The sequence below is a fragment of the Phoxinus phoxinus genome (assembly GCF_949152265.1).
Source record: "Phoxinus phoxinus genome assembly, chromosome: 6".
Lineage (NCBI taxonomy): Eukaryota > Metazoa > Chordata > Actinopteri > Cypriniformes > Leuciscidae > Phoxinus > Phoxinus phoxinus.
Window position 1 is genome coordinate 10,500,054 of NC_136881.1, and position 17,476 is coordinate 10,517,529.

At 37.8% G+C, this 17,476-nt stretch overlaps 2 long non-coding RNA genes across 3 annotated transcripts in view; both read right to left on the minus strand.

The window, feature by feature from the left end:
• Window positions 1-4,536, minus strand: part of LOC307000391 — a 107,390-nt gene extending 102,854 nt beyond the window's left edge. The window contains exon 1 of one of the 2 annotated variants that reach the window (XR_013798028.1): window positions 4,437-4,536. This is a non-coding gene — a long non-coding RNA (uncharacterized lncRNA). The remainder of the gene's footprint in view (window positions 1-4,436) is intronic. The other variant, XR_013798029.1, reaches the window with a different exon arrangement.
• Window positions 4,537-15,786: 11,250 nt separating this feature from the next.
• Window positions 15,787-17,476, minus strand: part of LOC306999863 — an 89,358-nt gene continuing 87,668 nt past the window's right edge. Inside the window, exons 3-5 of the long non-coding RNA XR_013797928.1 lie at window positions 16,492-16,584; window positions 16,066-16,386; window positions 15,787-15,985 (exon numbers count right to left, since the gene is read on the minus strand). This is a non-coding gene — a long non-coding RNA (uncharacterized lncRNA). The remainder of the gene's footprint in view (window positions 15,986-16,065; window positions 16,387-16,491; window positions 16,585-17,476) is intronic.

Genomic DNA, 17,476 nt, shown 5'->3' on the forward strand with positions numbered 1-17,476 from the left:
TCCCGAAATATGTGTACCCCCCTACTATTTGCATAAACCGATACAGCCTATGTCCAGATGCAGTATTCATGAAACAGGCCTACTGCATCTGCTAAGACTCTGAAATGTGGGAGTGGAGGCAGGTTTGTCGACTGACAAGTGCTGGGTACCAGGAAAGACTTAGGTAAAGTTGGTTTTATATTCGCATATTCGCACATTCGCGGACTTCCGCGTTCAATAACTCGTGAACTAAACGTTGTTGCTACACAAAACACCTATCACATATAACTACACATATAACACCAGAAGCTACAACCTATTTTTCCTCAAAACGATCTTTCCTTCGCAGTGGACAAAATACATTGATCTCTATGCGCAGGCTTCTAAGAAGGGACCATCTGCAAAGTGCAAACCTGAAGGAAAGCTCGTTTTGAGGAAGATTAAAATATTGAAACAATGTTATTTGTGTAGGAACAATATTCAGCTCACGAGATATTGAATATCTCGGTGAATATCTGAATATAAAACCAAATTTACCCAAGGTTCAGACTGGATCATGACCTTCAGTACCACATACGTGGACAGCGCCACGAACATAGTCAAGTTTTCAAAAAAAAAGTTGCCAAACAGGGTAAACATAGTTTTAGGTTTGATATTTGATGCGTATTCACCTAGACTGCTTTAGTTTACTTTTGTGTATTCTACATACAGTACGCAAATATTTTTATGTAAAACTTACAGTAATTCACCAAATGGATTTTTTCATGTTCCAAAGGTTGTAGTACTTTCCTAGTGACCAGATTGACTTACTACAGGTCAAATTGTGACAACAACTCCCTTACTGATGTACAATTGACAAATAAGTTTATGAAAAAATGACTGTGATTCGCTGTAAGTATTTTTTCGTGTTTCAAATGTTGTAGTACTTTCCTAGTGACCAGACTGACTTTCTACTAGAGGTCGACCGATTCATCGGTTTTGCCGATTAATCGGCACCGATTGTTGACTGGTGGAACTATCGTTATCGGCAAAAATATATACCGATAGTTTTTCCTGGTTGCGTCCATTGCTGGAGCGGCTGAGAAGCGCGCGCTGTCATTCATTACACAGTGTAAGAGCTGAGAAGGGTCTGCTGGCATGATGCAGTACAAGAGCGGCCTCTAGAGGTGTAATAAAAACTATCGCCTCGTGTTGTTTATTTCGACACGTGATTCTGCGTGCTGCACTGAGAGCACATGCTGCGTGGAGAGCGCTGACATCAGATGTGCGTTTAAAGCACCGACAGCTCAAATGTATGTATACAGTACATTGTCATATCATTATAAAGTGATTAATTTGTTGACTAAATGCTGCATTAGTAGAGAAAGAACAGCACAACAGTATGTTTGTTTGCCTTCGAGGCTGAGAGGACGCTAACATTAGTAGTACCTCAAGCGGTTAAAACACTGACAAACATAAACGTAAGTCCGACCCGAATGTTTAATGTCACAATTGTTACCTCTATATTTGCATTAGTTCATATCCAGCTGGTCACTTTTATGCATTAAATATGCAGAGAAGTTGCATATTTAAAGCTAGAGACGTAAGCAAACTGATATGTTCATACAGCCGACAGAAACATAAACGAATCAGAAAAGCATTCGATTTCGATTTTTTTTTTTTTTTTTTTATCTTCACTTTAATACAAATTTTGTTACTTTTTTATTAATTAAGTTGGCTTGAAAAGAACAGTTAAATAGTTACATTTAGAATGTAACTGGTTTTATTTGTTATTTAGAGTATTACTTTTTGTTTCAGTTTGAATGAATGTCTTTTATTGACTTAAATATTTATTCACATTTATATATTTATTTCATTTAGCATGTTTTCATGGTTCAATACAGTTTTTTTTATTTTTATAATAAAGTTCAGCACTGTTTTACTTGGAGTGTTATGTTTGTTTTTATCCAGTATCAATTTTAAAAACTATCGGTTCATTAATCGGTTATCGGCAAGTATGGCCCAACCTAGCTATCGTTATCGGTAAAATCTACTATCGGTCGACCTCTACTTTCTACAGGTGACATTTTGACAATACCACCCTTACTGTACGTACAATTGTCAAATATGTTTATGAAAAATTACTGTAATTCACCTAAAGTATTTTTTCGTGTTCCTAAGGGCGTATCCACTTCTTCGGGACTTCATAACAAAAACTAAACTTGAATCATTACAATAAGGGTGTTGCTTATTTATAATGTTGAAAATATGATTAAGCTAAAATCTTTACTGTTATTTTAATCAATGAAAGAAATGTGTTGTACAAGGAACAGCAGTTATAATACTTACTTTTATCTAAAACATTTATCAAAATGAATTGAGTAGAGTGATCACTAGGAACATACTATAATCTTTGGAACATGGAACAAGCTGAAATTACAGTATTTTTTTCATAATACTATGTATGTACTGTACTTACAGTAAGGTCGATATTGGCAATATTTAAACTGTAGTAAGTCAGTCTAATCACTAGGAAAGTACTACAGCCTTTGGAATATAAAAAAAAACATTATAGGTGAATTACAGTTTATTACATAAACATATGTAATAAACATGTAATAATGTGTATTACATAAACATATTAGATGATTGTACAGTAAGGGAGGTATTGTCAAAATGTCACCTGTAGTAAGTCAGTCGGGTCACTAGGAAAGTACTACAACCTTTGAAACACTAAAAAATACTTACAGTGAATTACAGTAATTTTTTCATAAACTTATTTGTCAATTGTACGTACAGTAAGGGTGGTATTGTCACAATTTGACCTGTAGTAAGTCAGTCTGGTCACTAGGAAAGTACTACAACCTTTGAAACACGAAAAAATACTTACAGTGAATTACAGTAATTTTTTCATAAACTTATTTGTCAATTGTACATACAGTAGGCTAAGGGTGGTATTGTCAAAATGTCACCTGTAGTAAGTCAGTCGGGTCACTAGGAAAGTACTACAACCTTTGGAACATGAAAAAATACTTACGGTGAATTACAGTAATTCTTTCATAAACATATTTGATAATTGTACGTACAGTAAGCGAGGTATTGTCACAATTTCACCTGTAGTAAGTCAGTCCTTTCACTAGAAAAGTACTACAACCTTTGGAATATTAAAATAAAATCACTATAGGTGATTTACAGTTTATTTCACAAACATATGCAATAAAAATATGTAATAATATATGTAATAATATGTGTATTACATAAACATATTTCATAATTGTACAGTAAGGGAGGTATTGTCAAAATTTCACCTGTAGTAAGTCAGTCTGGTCCGTAGGAAAGCACTACAGCCTTTTGAACACGAAAAAAAACTTACTGTGAATTACTGTAATTTTTTTAAAAACATTTGTCAACTGTACGTACAGTAAGGGAGTTTTTGTAAAAAATCTCACCTGTAGTAAGTCAGACTGGTCACTGGGAACATGCTACAACCTTCGGATAGTAAAAAATCCCTTTGGTGAATTAATGTAATTTTATTCTAAAAAGTACTTATGTAAATTATGTACAGTGAGGCAGGTTTCCTAAATACAATCATTATAATGCACTTTTTATTGTTGCTAAAGTACAATCAATAGCATTAGAACACATAATGTGAGAGATATTTGCTGGTACATCTGTAGTTTGCAAAAATGTAGTTGTCTGTTTGCACAAAATGAAAAAAAAAGACAACTTTTTAGACGGTCCCTATCTTGTTCACCGCACTACATTGGACATTCAGTGAACATTCGCAAGTTTGTATGCCATTAAAACAATACTTGCCCATTTTGATCGATTGTGGAAAATGTTGTAGTTCACCATCCTTGTCCTAAAGATCATGTAGCTGCTTTTATTTTGCAAAAATATGCTTTATTGCATATGTTATTGAGACACTTGTTAAGCAAAAAAGTGTGAATGTGCGAATAAACCAACTTTACCTAAGTCCAGGAAAGAAGTTCCTCATGGTCGAATTGTAGGCCTTCTTATTTAACAACACCCAAGACCCTTTTTTTTCTTCATCTCAATACATGTTATGGATAGCCTACTGTTAATCTGGTTACTGTATTTTTATGAAATGAGAGCGTTTACTTGGAAGACGCGGTTTGTTTTGTGGAGTTCTTTAGAAAGCTTGTTAAGATGTGTCAACGTGCCGCATTTTTTTTTTTTTTTTAGTTTATTTTGAGACATGTAATTATTAGTCTACTGTATATTCTGACTGCAATGGGAAATGTATGACACTAATCAATTAAATATTGGTTAAAAAAACAAAGTTATATAACTTTGTACAAATGTTGGCTGTTTTCTCAAGAGAATAACCAAATTAAGACTGATATGGTTTTGAAAGAAAAATAAGTAGGCTACTTAGCCTAGATAGAATATAATTAGCAATCTTAGATAAATCGTGCTACCTCATAAAAATACTATAAGTATGATAAAGAACTTACCAGAGTTTGTAGGTTTCGTGGAATGGAATCGGAATCTCAAAATAAACAGTCACGCCAGACTAGTACCCGCCCCTAAAAATGGCGTAACAGCAAGCGAAGTGTGATTGGTAGTTTAAACCGCCAGTCAATCAAACAGCCATCCGTATGACGGTTCTTGCAAAGAATAAACTATGCAGCAAAATTTGCATGAGTACCCACCAAATAATCTTTGAAAATAAATAGCCACCCACATTATTTTAAAATTCGGTTTTAAAAAAGTTATTATTTTGCAGTTATCTTTGGAAGTTCCTTTTTCAGATGAGATTTTGAACATTAACGTTGAAAATACGGTTCTTATTTGCATATTTACGAGATCACAAAACAAGTAGGCCTACATCATGTGACAAGCACACCGCCTGTTTCATTAACTGCTTGTCCATCTGTGGGAAAAAGTCACTATGTAAATCCGTTCTGGTTGTCTTCTAAAAAAAAAGACAAAGAAATAGATGGAAAATGCAGAGATGTTTGCCGTCTCTGTCTGACACTGATGCTGACGATAAATACAGAGTGTGAAAGTTTCTTCAAGTGAAAGTGTCTGAGAATTTAAAACTTCTACCTGCTGAGTTTTAATTAGGTCAGATGAAACGATTTAATACATGTTTAGAAAAAAACTTTATTTTGAAATTAATCTGGGTGCAAAGACAAAGGAAAATGAATCTCAACACAACATAAGGGTTAAATTAAACAATAAAAAAAAACTAAAGTTAAAAGTTATCTATGTGCACATGCTTCAGATTTGTGTCAATGGCCATTAGTTGTCTTAAATATTAAAATGTGGTGCTAACAATTCAATAATTTGATGACATCTACACTCAACATGTTATTGAACATGGCCGAACTGACATAATGCATTAACTACTTAAGAGCATATAGTTTGTTGATTATCCAATTTTAACTGAAAAAGCCAATGATCACCTGTGTCATTAAACTTCATTGTCAGCTCATCACAAATTGCTTGTCAAGGTCTGTTTTTGCCCTTAAATAACCATTAAAATGCACTCATGCTTAAAGAGCGGTCAATTGTAAACTCAACACTCCATTAGCAGCTTTGAATTACTTTTTAAACACTATGTGCCGTTGATTTGTGTCTTAACACACCGAATGAAGAAGATCAACATTGTAAATGTGCTTATAATTACACATTTCTCAACACGTACTTTAAACAATCATTTATGTCCAGCACTTCAAGCCATAATGACTGTCATCGTGTTTAAGCGAGACCTTTGGAGCATTATCTGCTCAGTGAATACCCTCATTTGTCCAAATGTAGTGCTCCAGGAAAACAAACAGAACAGTGAATGGTAAACAAAACAGTGTTCCTTGCAATTACCCATGAGCATGTAGAAAGCAAATTATTATCCTCATAAGAGTTTGTTCACATCATACAGCCTATATCATTCTGTTGCTGTTTCTTAAAGGTGAAGTGTGTAATTTCTCTGGCAATAGCAACACCAAACAAATATTTAAAATATATACCAAACAAATTGCAAAAATAACTAGATTAAAGGGATAGATCACCCCAAATTGTAATGATACAATATAATTACACAGTGTCTACACCGGACGTGAGCGGCACGATGCGACAAAAGACTACAGGACCCATTATTATCAGTGTTGTTGTCTAGCGCCTTGCCGCGACACAACAAATTCCTGACAGTAGGCTGATGCCTCGTTCTATTAATGATCTACTTCAAGCACTTTGTGATACTTCTCATATGAAGGACAAATGGATTCGCAACGGTTACTTTGTCGCATCTAGTGTAGACAGCTTCTAGCTGTTGTGGCACAAAGCCACACGTCAACTGTCGCGGCCTGTGTAGACACAGTGTTATTGTTTTATTTTCTGCTTATTACCACAATAATGACTAAATGATCATTAAACTGCAACAATAAAACATGTATTATTATGTTATGTTATGTTATGTTATGTTATATGTTATTATATTATTGCCTTAGGCATGAGATGATGGAATAGGATCCAGCACCCCTACCCTATGGATAAGTGATTAGAGTATATGGATGGATAGATTATTGTAATTAAAATATGAATGTGCAACAGTGCCCGCACACTTTTTCAGCAGCCTTTAATTGTTTCCATCCCAAGCCATTTTTCAGAATCATGTTTCCAATTTTTTCCATGTCTTCATAGTCATGAACCAAACCAACCAGCTATAATGTGAATCACAACAAATTTTTATTTGAAGCGGGAAAGTATTTGAAAATTGGACAATAAGACAAAAGTACAAGACTGTGTGGCTTCACTGAGGGAGACAAACTACATACTATATATAATATATAACTATTAAAGGTATGGGCAATTTTGGAGAGGCTGGCAATAGCAAGCTAGCCTTGAAAGCATAAGATTCCACCCTCCTTTCAGTGCCAGTCAGGGGCGGAGGCAGATGATGTAAACATTCGGGGCTTAGCCCAAACCTAGGGGGGTCCGGGGGTCTACTCCCCCGGGGAGATTTTTTTACCATTTACGTCAGCTAAATGCACTATTTTTCAGGCTGTTTGAGATAATAGACTGCTTAAAAAACTATACACTATCTGGGAAAATGATGATAGTTAGGCCTACTCAGTAAAAAAAAAAAAAAAAACTGGACGCGCGAATGAGGTGAATTCGCGTCTACCGCGCCGTGCTAAACGCCTCATTCGCGTTTCGACTTAAACATTGAAATCACTCGCGCCAGACGCTCTATTCGCATTCGGTGTGAACGCAACATAGCCTACACTTGTCCGCAGTTCGTCCGACGCTGCTTCTGAATCTCTCTCCGGCCGGTGAGGTTTACTGTTAGTGTTCCATTATAAAAAACTTTGTTATGTCCATATTAACTTCAGCCGGTTAGCCAGTAAGCTCGCTACGACGTAGGTGAAAACACACAGTAGCCCGCCAGCCCCTGATGACAACGACGAAGAAGAAGATTTATATTCTTCGTTCGTTTTTATTGGCAGTTGGCAAACAAGCTGAGTGATGCGTGATGCATTACCGTCCGCCACCACGCACGGTAATAGAGCTTTTGTTTCATTTTTTGCCGCTCCAGTCAGAAAGACTGAGAAGGAATGGAACAAAGTTGAAGTTATTTTAAAAAACCTAAAAGATTCGGGGCTTTTGACAAAACATTCGGGGCTTAAGCCCAATTAGCCACCCCCCCGCTCCGCCCCTGGTGCCAGTGCCCCTCCAAAGCCACTCCTCCTCCAACACACATTATTGGCAGCCAGAGCAGATTCTACATATCGTCACGAGAGATCTCTTGTCTCAAAGCACATAACATTACAATAATAATGAACGTAAACAACTTAAAGAGCTCTGACTTGTGCTGCAGATTATTTCGGCATTGATAGTGAGCGGCATAGATTTTTACATTTTCACGCCCCTCAACATAACAAAATGAGCTGTGATTGGTTGCTTTACAAGTCAGACAGCCACTGGGCGGTCCTTGGCCTAATGAAAGCTGCGATGGAGTCCAGACCTTCTGCCATCAGTCTGAAGGTCTGCCTATGCAAGACTAACCAGGCACCACTAATAACGCAAACACTTCTCCCATCTGATGGTTAAAAAACAATCCCATCCCAAAAGTCAATGTTGCTCCGTGGAGCTTATCAGGATGAACTAATCCTTAAATCCATGTAATGATACACAGTTTGTCAGCATTAAATGTCATGGCATGCAGTTAATGTGCAGTAACCTGGGGTCATCAGTGATCTTTGCATGTTAAGGTAATCAAAAAACAATGTTTTTAGTGTCACAATATTTACACTTTTCAGGGGGGTACCAACAAATGGCTTATGTGGGATAGGCGTTATTTTAATATTGTAAATATTAACATTTAAAGTCAAGGAAGATATCATGAACATCTAAGTGATATTCAGAAAGCCGTAAGAAGTTTAACCTTCTCAATCGTAACCTAGTGAGATGAAATTTAACATTTTTTGAATGTGAAATCCCTCTTTTCCATACTGTCTGATGGTTGTTTGATATAAGCACTATCTGAGGCTGATGAAAAGGGATTTCCAGAAAAGCCAGATCATCTGATATCTCCTCTTCTCCTACACAAGGTTGAGATGTCTGCAGAGTGTGATGAAACCTCAGAACTTCACAGAAACTCTGACTTCACAACTTTCAAAGAAGAGATGAGCAAACTCCTCCGCATATCTGCATTTCAACCACACACTGTGTCGCTTCTCCAAATCTCTCTCTCCCTCTCCCACTCTCTTTTTCTCTCAGTCACAAAAAGGAATGTCACTTTGTGTCTGGTTTCCTTTGTCTCTTCTCTCCGGAATGACGTTTAAACGCAGACTCTCTGCAAGATTTCCCTCCACCTGTTTATATACTATTGATACCCAAATGAAATGTAATGGTCAAAATACAACATGTTTTTTTTTTGTGTGTGTGTGTGTTTTGTGGTGTTTTTTCTCATTTGCGATTCAAATTACAGATTAATGTGATCGATCTGAAAGGAAAGTGAAGTATAGGAGAAGAAAAAAGGACGATAAACAGGGTGATCAGATTCATCCCTGGTTTATCCGGCTCCTACCGGGATTCATTTGCCCTCTACGCATCTAGTCAATCACTCGATTACTCTACCATTTGGGGTCAGCGCGCATATAGATATCTAGGATGATTTTTCGGAGACCCAAACTGGATGCCTCATTTTATTTTACATCACTGTGAAGTTTGTCCATAATGACTTATCAATGTCAGGGGTTCCACACACTCCCCGGGAGGGAAAATATCTGTGGTGAAAGACTGCCAAAGCAGTAACTCACTGCTTGGAAGCTGCAGCAAGCCGCCAGGCCCGGATTCTTTCATATTTATCTCATGTCAACCTGAATGGTGTGTGTGTGTGGATATCTTCCCTCCATTACCAAGGTGAGTTCTGCTAAATGAAAGACTGCAGGTGTCACACCAAAGTGAGGTTTCTTGGATGTGTACAGGAGGATACACAGGGATGCAGTTTTTACCTGTCTCATTTCCAACTGAGATGCTGTGCTTCTATTGAAGAAATTAATTACCAGGCAAGTGATATCAAGCATCTCGCATACAAACACATACGAGTAGAGCATGCATTCAAATTCAGATGGATGTTGATAACTCAGTTTCAAAGCAGTGTCATTGTCAAGTCAGGGCACGAATATGGAAAAGTGCACATATAGTTAACATGTACGTATATACTAACATAATCAACAGTATAAACAAGCTCTCTGTGTGACAGTATAATATTTTTAACAAGAGGTGAAAGTTAGTGTCAATTTCAAAAGTACATAGTTTAGGCGCATTGAAACAAAACTTTTATTTAACAGAATAATTGTACAGTCACATTCAACAGAAGGGGGCCTGGCAGGACGGGGTGACAGGTGGAAGAGTGGACCAAGCGGAACTGGAGGGAAGAAGGATCCCGGTGGAGCTGAAGGGGTGGAGGGCTGGGGAGCAGCCAGAGGCGCGGAAGTCCGTGGAGGAACCAGGTTGTCGAGAGATCAAGGTGGAACCGGAGGAACGAGGGACCCTGAGTGATGCCAGTATATGGCAGAGCAGAGGGAGTGCAGAGCCACAGTGGAGCCTATGGGCAGAGAGGCCAAGGTGTAGTCAAGGGCCTGGAGTCCCGGGTGAAGCTAGGGAATCCATCTTCGCAGAGCTTAGTTGATGGAGAGAAGCCCCGAAAGGGAGCTGAAGATACTGTAAGACAGCGGTGAAGGAGAAGTTGAGACACTGCACGACGCATCTTGACCAGGTAAGTCCAGCCATGAGGTTGAGGATAACAGGGTGGGCAGATGATTGGGAAGGAACAGGTAGTCAAAGGTTCACTGAAGTTATTTTATAGGCAGGAATTGGTTCAGACCAAAAGTCAGAAAAGTCAGAGTTCTTCAACAGGTTTTGGAGAGGACTGATTCCTGGGTGCGGGCTCTAAGATGAGCTTCGGGAGTCAGAGGTAATGTTGACATTATCCTCAATGACTACCACGGTGAAGGAGGATCCGCATGCCCACGGGGTGTGATCCTTCCCTTAGCAGTAGCATTTGGCCAAGGATGTCACCCATCCTGCTCCAGAAAAGTTATTTCAGGGTTACACCGTCCCAGCATGCCTCTTTGTAAAGCTGTAGATAGCCCTCCATATATTCCTCCAGCATCCATCTGTTCTGAAAGAAGCAGTCCTCGTAATTAGTTTTGGTCGGTTCTTTTGTCACGTATATTGTGGTCGATAATAAAAGCATGAAGCAAAACTTCCAACTAAAGCGTCTTTATTACTACAGAGAATATATGCAAGGAGAAATCCACACTTTAACACTTAACTCACAGACGAGAACCGACAATAATCTGAATGAAAAAGGGAGTATAAATACAAAGGGAAACATAATGATTAACAGCTGAATGTAATCTGTAACCAAGGAGACTAACTAAGAAACAATCAAGGCTAAATTGAACTGAAGCACAAGAAACACACACGAAAATGCAACTATATAAAACATAATCCTGAGAGTATCATAACATGGTTTATATAGCCATACAATAGGTTTGTGTGTGAAGAAAATACGGTAAATACAATAACCACTGCAACTGGATGGAATGAGTGAACTGACCTCGATAACCAGATCTATTCTGATTTGTGAATAAATCATTCAGGCCAGTTTTGTGAACTCAATTTATTTAGTAAAAATATGTTCAGTTTCAGTCCTCTTCACTTTCATTATACTGAAATGTTTTGTTCATAAATCTGTTTTACACTATATTACTTGTACAGCACTTTGGTTTCAACTTGTTTTCATTTTAAATGTGCTTTATAACTACCCCTTTAAGTCTCTGTTGTAATTTATAACTCACAGGCTAATGTGTTTTTTCTTCTTCTTCAGAATATACCATTCCTGTCACCATTACCACAAATATCTGCCCCAAGAAAGAACACAGTACTATCATTCATTATTGTACCTACAGTAAACGAAAAGAAAAAAAGTGTAATCTTTTGCTTTTTGTATGATCTCGCTTAGGAGGTAATTATAGAGCACAAGTTATTTGCATGAGAAATGAATTTGTTAAGGCTGATTTAGCTGAAGAGACAGGGTTGGATACAGGCTGGTGAGCGCTCCAATCGTATCAAATTAAATGTGGCCTTTATTCATTTTTGAATGCAATAATTATTCAAAACTATTAACTATTAAAGTTTTGATTTAGAACTCCCCTCTCATACTTGCACAAATAATTACTGTCCAAAGGCCCATTCACACCAAGAATGATAACTATAAAGGTAACTATGATAACTATATTAGCGCCCAAAGCACAATAATGTTCTGTTTATTGTAAGCATGGGCTGCTTTGTCAACAAATATGATCCAGGAGCATTACTTGGCAAAACCACGGTGACTGTGTCATTAAAGTTATAGTTGTGGTGTGGACTCTGGTGTTATAAAACGAAATCTTTATTGTTATAGTTATCATCCTTGGTTTGAACGGCCCTTAAATCCGAATATCTGAAATATTTTGTGTTCTGCAAGTGGCACCAAGTCTGCACATGTGATCGTAAAACCATCTAGGTATGTCAGTAGCCACGTTTCCATTACCCTTCAAATTGAGCAAATTGAAATTGCGAATTGAAAATACGCCCAATGTAAACACGTCAATTTCGCAAAAACTCCCATTTATCGCGGAAAAAGTTTTTACGCTCGCATGAGGGGTTTTTCAGGTAATTTGAAAAATAAATTCGCAAAACTGCAATGAAAACAGTTTTTGCACATTTACAGGTCACCTGACGTACATGATGCAGTGTGTTAGGACAGAATACGAGATATTTATTAAATTCATAAAAGACAAAAGAATTACAGGAATACTGGATTCTATAAATCAAGACCTTGAAGCAGGTATGAGGGAGAAACACCCAGAAACACTCACAAGTATAAGGGTATTTCCTTGCGGTTTAGTCGCATAACATCGGTTAATGGAAACGGGTCATTTCGCAATAGTTTTTTGTTGACATTTAGTAAAAATCACAAAAGTTTTGCGCAAGTTTGTAATGGAAACGCGCCTAGTGTCAATAGTGTCAAAAGTCTATATGCTGCTTCATACTGCAATTACATTTTTGTTATATTATTTTAAAGGTATACTTTCTAACTTTTTTTTTCACTATGATACCCTGATTCACTATGGTGAGCGTAATAGAAGTGTTTATATTTTAGAACTGCTGGAATGGTTTTCGTATGTCACTCGCCCATAATGTGTCTTGTTATATCCATAAATAGAGAAAAGTTACTCGGGCTACTTTGATGCATGTATGGTGTGGTTGTCATAACGAGCGAGAAAGGTTGAAATGGAGCATTCACCTGTTTTAAAAAAAAAAAAACGCGGAGAGTCTGCAAGCAAAAAGAGAATGTGACAGAGGCAGAGCTCGTAATAAACGAGAATCACCACTGGCTTGACTTTTCGGAGATGGCGAGAACTGAGGGATTTGAAAAGCTGGAAAAGCAACGCGGAGGTGGCGTTTTTATTACTCAACAGGTGTCACGGACTGCACTGAGGCTTAAGTAAGATCCAAGCGCAGCTCTATTGGAAAATCCAGAATCGTAGTCATGCCAGGCGAAGGGTCAAAACACTTGCAAACAATCCACAAAAGAGACGAGGGAGAGTGCTATTAGTTACAATTCGAAAACCTTGATGAGAAATGACAGAGAGAACATGGTAGGGTGAGACAAACAATGTAATGACAAACAGGTGAATGCAATAATTCATGATGAGCCCAGGCAAAGGATTATGGGGACTGAAGTTCATGGCTGAGTGGCAAAGGTCAGAGAAGGAGTGCCTTCTAGTGGTCAACCTGGGCACACCAGCTGGTGACTGAGACAACAGGGGAGTAAGGTATATTATTGAGCAGATAAATTGCCATATGTAGCTCTAACAGAGTTTGTGGTAAAGCATTAGGCTACCTATTGTGAAGGCTCATTTCATTATGGTTGTTGTAGCGCTGTGATGGAATTTATTTTCAAGGAAGTACCGTGTCTATTATGGTATAGCTACAGTTACATTTTCAGCTAGTCATCTTGAGACCCTTTCCTGAGAAATAACAATTTACTTCGACTCCAAGCAAAGCTCAGGATTCTGAGAAAACTGATTTTTTCCCATAAGATTTAGTGAACTAATGCAATGCGAGTGAACCGTATCGAAAAGGGAACCAGGGTTACGTAAGTAACCATACATGTTTTCTCCGCAAACCATATTCATCGGTACAGTCACACAGAGTCGAAACGCAACTAAAACAATGTTCTTCTGCAAAATGCATGCAGTTTTGTTTTTTAACCGCTAGAGGGCCAAACGTAACAATGAACCTTTAATGTACTGTATAAACATAATCATAAACATGTTGCTTTGTAGCGCAAATAGTTTTACGGTTTATTGCACTTTGGTTTTTTTCAGCAGCTAGTGAATTAGAAGTATTGCACATTCACAGAAAATAGCTTGCTTCTGCATTGAAAAGTAATAATGTAAGCATATAAGGTGAGTAATAATAAAGATATCATCAACCTTATTAAATAATAAGATGGATAAGGTAAGCATTTTTTCACCACACAACTAACATTACTGTCTTCCTTATACACCTAATAAGTGAAGCAAATATATAAAAAAGGCTTTTTTAACACAGGCCAGTAACAACTGTTGTTAAAAAAAACAAGCTGGCAACCTCCCACAACACATAAGCATCACATTTTCATGTTGAATATCCTATTTAATTCTGAAATAAGTCAAATTAAGAAATTAAAATGGGATGTAAATGCCATTTTATTTTTAAAACATCCATCCAAAAAATATATTAAAAGTCTTTCTACCGTATGATGACAGGTCTTCACCCACCCACCCATCCCTGCTCTCTGAGATTTGTGATGTTACAGTTGGTCCGTCTGAACAGATAAAAATTAATGACTGTGCCTTCACAGAAACAGCTGAGTGCCTGTGTAAATGCTGTGAAGTGTGCGAGTGTGTGTGTGCACGAGAGAGAAGGCTGTGGAGGCTAAACCTGGGCCTAGAGACTTCCTAAGATTCAATTAACATTTTTATTAAGGGCTGTTCACACTTGGGGGCTAGCACATCACCAGAACTGTGAGTGTGTGTTTGGGTACAGCCATTAAGAGAGTATGTGTATTCTTTAAAGAGTAAGCTGTATTAATTAGAATTCTTGACTCTTATGGGAGACTGCTAAGCACCGCATGTTTATCAGGACTGTGATGGGAGGAATCCGAGTGTTTACTTACTAACGTGTTCGTGTGCTGAACGCCTCACTGAGACCGGCTTAAGAGCGATGCTGTTAATGAAAATGTTTCACGTGACATTATCGCAGTGAGTTCGCTAATGAAATAACTGATGATCCCCACAAAATCTCCATGTGTCTCCAGTTTGTGTTGCGCTGAGATACGGCATAGATACAACAGTAGTCAAACGATGGCTCTGCCGCTCTCACAACTATATTGAAATAAATAATAAATCAGATAGATGGATCTTCCGGAAAATTATTAGAGATTGTGTCACTTTGTTCAATGCAATGTAAACCTCTTTTTTCCTTTTTTTCTGAACATAAGAGTAAAAATGTTCAGTAAAAATGTATTTGATTATACAAAATAGGCAGAAGTCAAATGATGGCCCCATAATTTTCACAAATATATTGACATAAATAATAAAGATAAAATCTAGATGATGGATGGATGGATGGATGGATGGATGGATGGATGGATGGATGGATGGATGGATGGATGGATGGATGGATGGATGGATGGATGGATGGATGGATTGATTGATTTATGGATTGATTGATGGACTGACGGATGGATGGATGGATGGATGGATGGATGGATGGATGGATGGATGGATGGATGGATGGATGGATGGATGGATGGATGGATGGATGGATGGATGGATGGATGGATGGATGGATGGATGGATGGATACTTTAACTGAAAGCAACTTGCACTGACATATCTTAAAATATGTCAGTGCCATTGTTTAGTCTCAAGACGCACACCAGTAATGTTTTTTTCTAATGCATGTTTATAAAAGCTACTTAAATGTCCTAATTGAACTAAGGCCTAATCCTGGCTTAATCTAAGCCCTGTCTGTGAAACCAGGCCAATATATTCATCACAATATATTCCTGTGATGGCAAAGCTGGCATAAGAATGGCATCAAAGCTTAATGAAAATGTGATGATTAATTGTTTTTCAGTTATTATCGTCTGTAATGCCCTAATCAAATAACTGATGATCCCCAAAAATTATCCCCTCCATGTATCTCCAGTTGTGTTGCGCTGAGATACAACATCATTTGATGCACGCACGTGGGTAAAACAAATTTTGTCTGTTTGTTACGTTTATTAATTTTGATGTGAAGTACATTAATTCTCATTTGTCTCTCACACACAAACACAATGCAATCTCCTCGTGAAGAGCTTTATGGGGCCGCCCCTCTGGCAGCTTTGATTAGTGGTGGCCGCGGACAGGCAGATGGATGGTCTGCTGTGAGACGGGTGGAAGGACCTCAGGCTGAAAAACAGGGAGAAAGACAGATGATGGAGGAGAGGAACTGCATCTCTCCATCAGCGTCTTCATCAAGAGTCACTCACTGAGAGCATGAGAGTGACCTCCGACCCTCGACCATCATGTTGAGGGCTTGGAGGAGGTGGCTGATTGGTGGGTGGACAGGAAGAGCTCTCACTCATCCGTACCAGCTGTCAATCAAAACGACGGCAATGACAAATGACTGCAGAGACAAAGAGAGAGAGAGAGAGAGAGAGAGAGAGAGAGAGAGAGAGAGAGAGAGAGAGAGAGAGAGAGAGAGAGAGAGAGAGAGAGAGAGAGAGAGAGAGCGTTGCTCCTTTTTTCCCCATGTTCTCCAGCGGCGCATAAAAAGCACCTTGTTGTACATCACTGCAAGTGTTCTTGATCTATTTTAAAAGTGAATGAACGCAGTACAAGCTTGGAAAAGTGCCATCATACTGGTAATATGATTCATGCTGATAGTGTATTGACAGAAAAAGAGAGACTATTACCAAAGTCCTTTTGAAGCAAGTCTCTTTACTCGGTGGCCATCTTGGTAAAATCCCTGGACAGATGGTTTCTAGTCACACAAGTACAGATTCCATCTATTCAAAAGAGGAAAGACAAATTTCAGTTCATCTTACAGTAATGTTATCATCAGCATTGCTTTCTTAGCTCAAATTAGGTTAAAAATGTATTTTTCTGGTTGGTCCTGCAAAAGCATATATTTGTATAGGCCATGTTGGAATAGTTGAATAAATTTACATTACATTTACATTTAGTCATTTAGTAGATGCTTTTATCCAAAGCAGCTTGCAAATGAGGAGCATCATAAGCAATTTATCATACAATCGCAAACAATACGAGCAATACAGCAATGCTGAAGTTCTAGAGGAAGCTAGAGCAGAAGTAAAACTGAAGAAAAGTAAAAGTGGAAAGAGGTGGAAGTGGTTTCTGTGTTGAGGAATTGTGGTTTGAGTTATGTGCTTACAGAAGACATGGGGATGGATTCTTTTCGGTTGATTTTTCCTGATGTTATCATGTAGTGGTTTTAAAATATACACTGTGAATTTATTCCTGTGATGGCAAAGCTTTTTGAGCAGCCATTTCTGCAGTCTTCGGTGTCACATCACATTATCCTTCAGAATCATTCTAATATGCTGATTTGGTTCTGTAACATTTATTTAAAATAGAAATAGAAACATTTGTAACAAAATAATAGATGTTAATGTAATTTTTTATCAACTTAGTGTTTGTTTTCTGAATAAAAGTATTACATTATTTAAAAAGAAAATCTAACTAAGACAAAACTCTTTGACCAGTTATTATGCATTTTTAAATTCAGAAAGGTAAAAGACAAAACAGAGAAGAGGTGTTTTTTGTGTTAAGGAATTGTGGTTGTGGTTTGGGTTAAGAGCTTGCAAATGACATGGGGATGTGACACGGGCCCTTCTTGGTTTATTTTTGCTTTTGTTATCATGTATTTTGGTTTTAAAA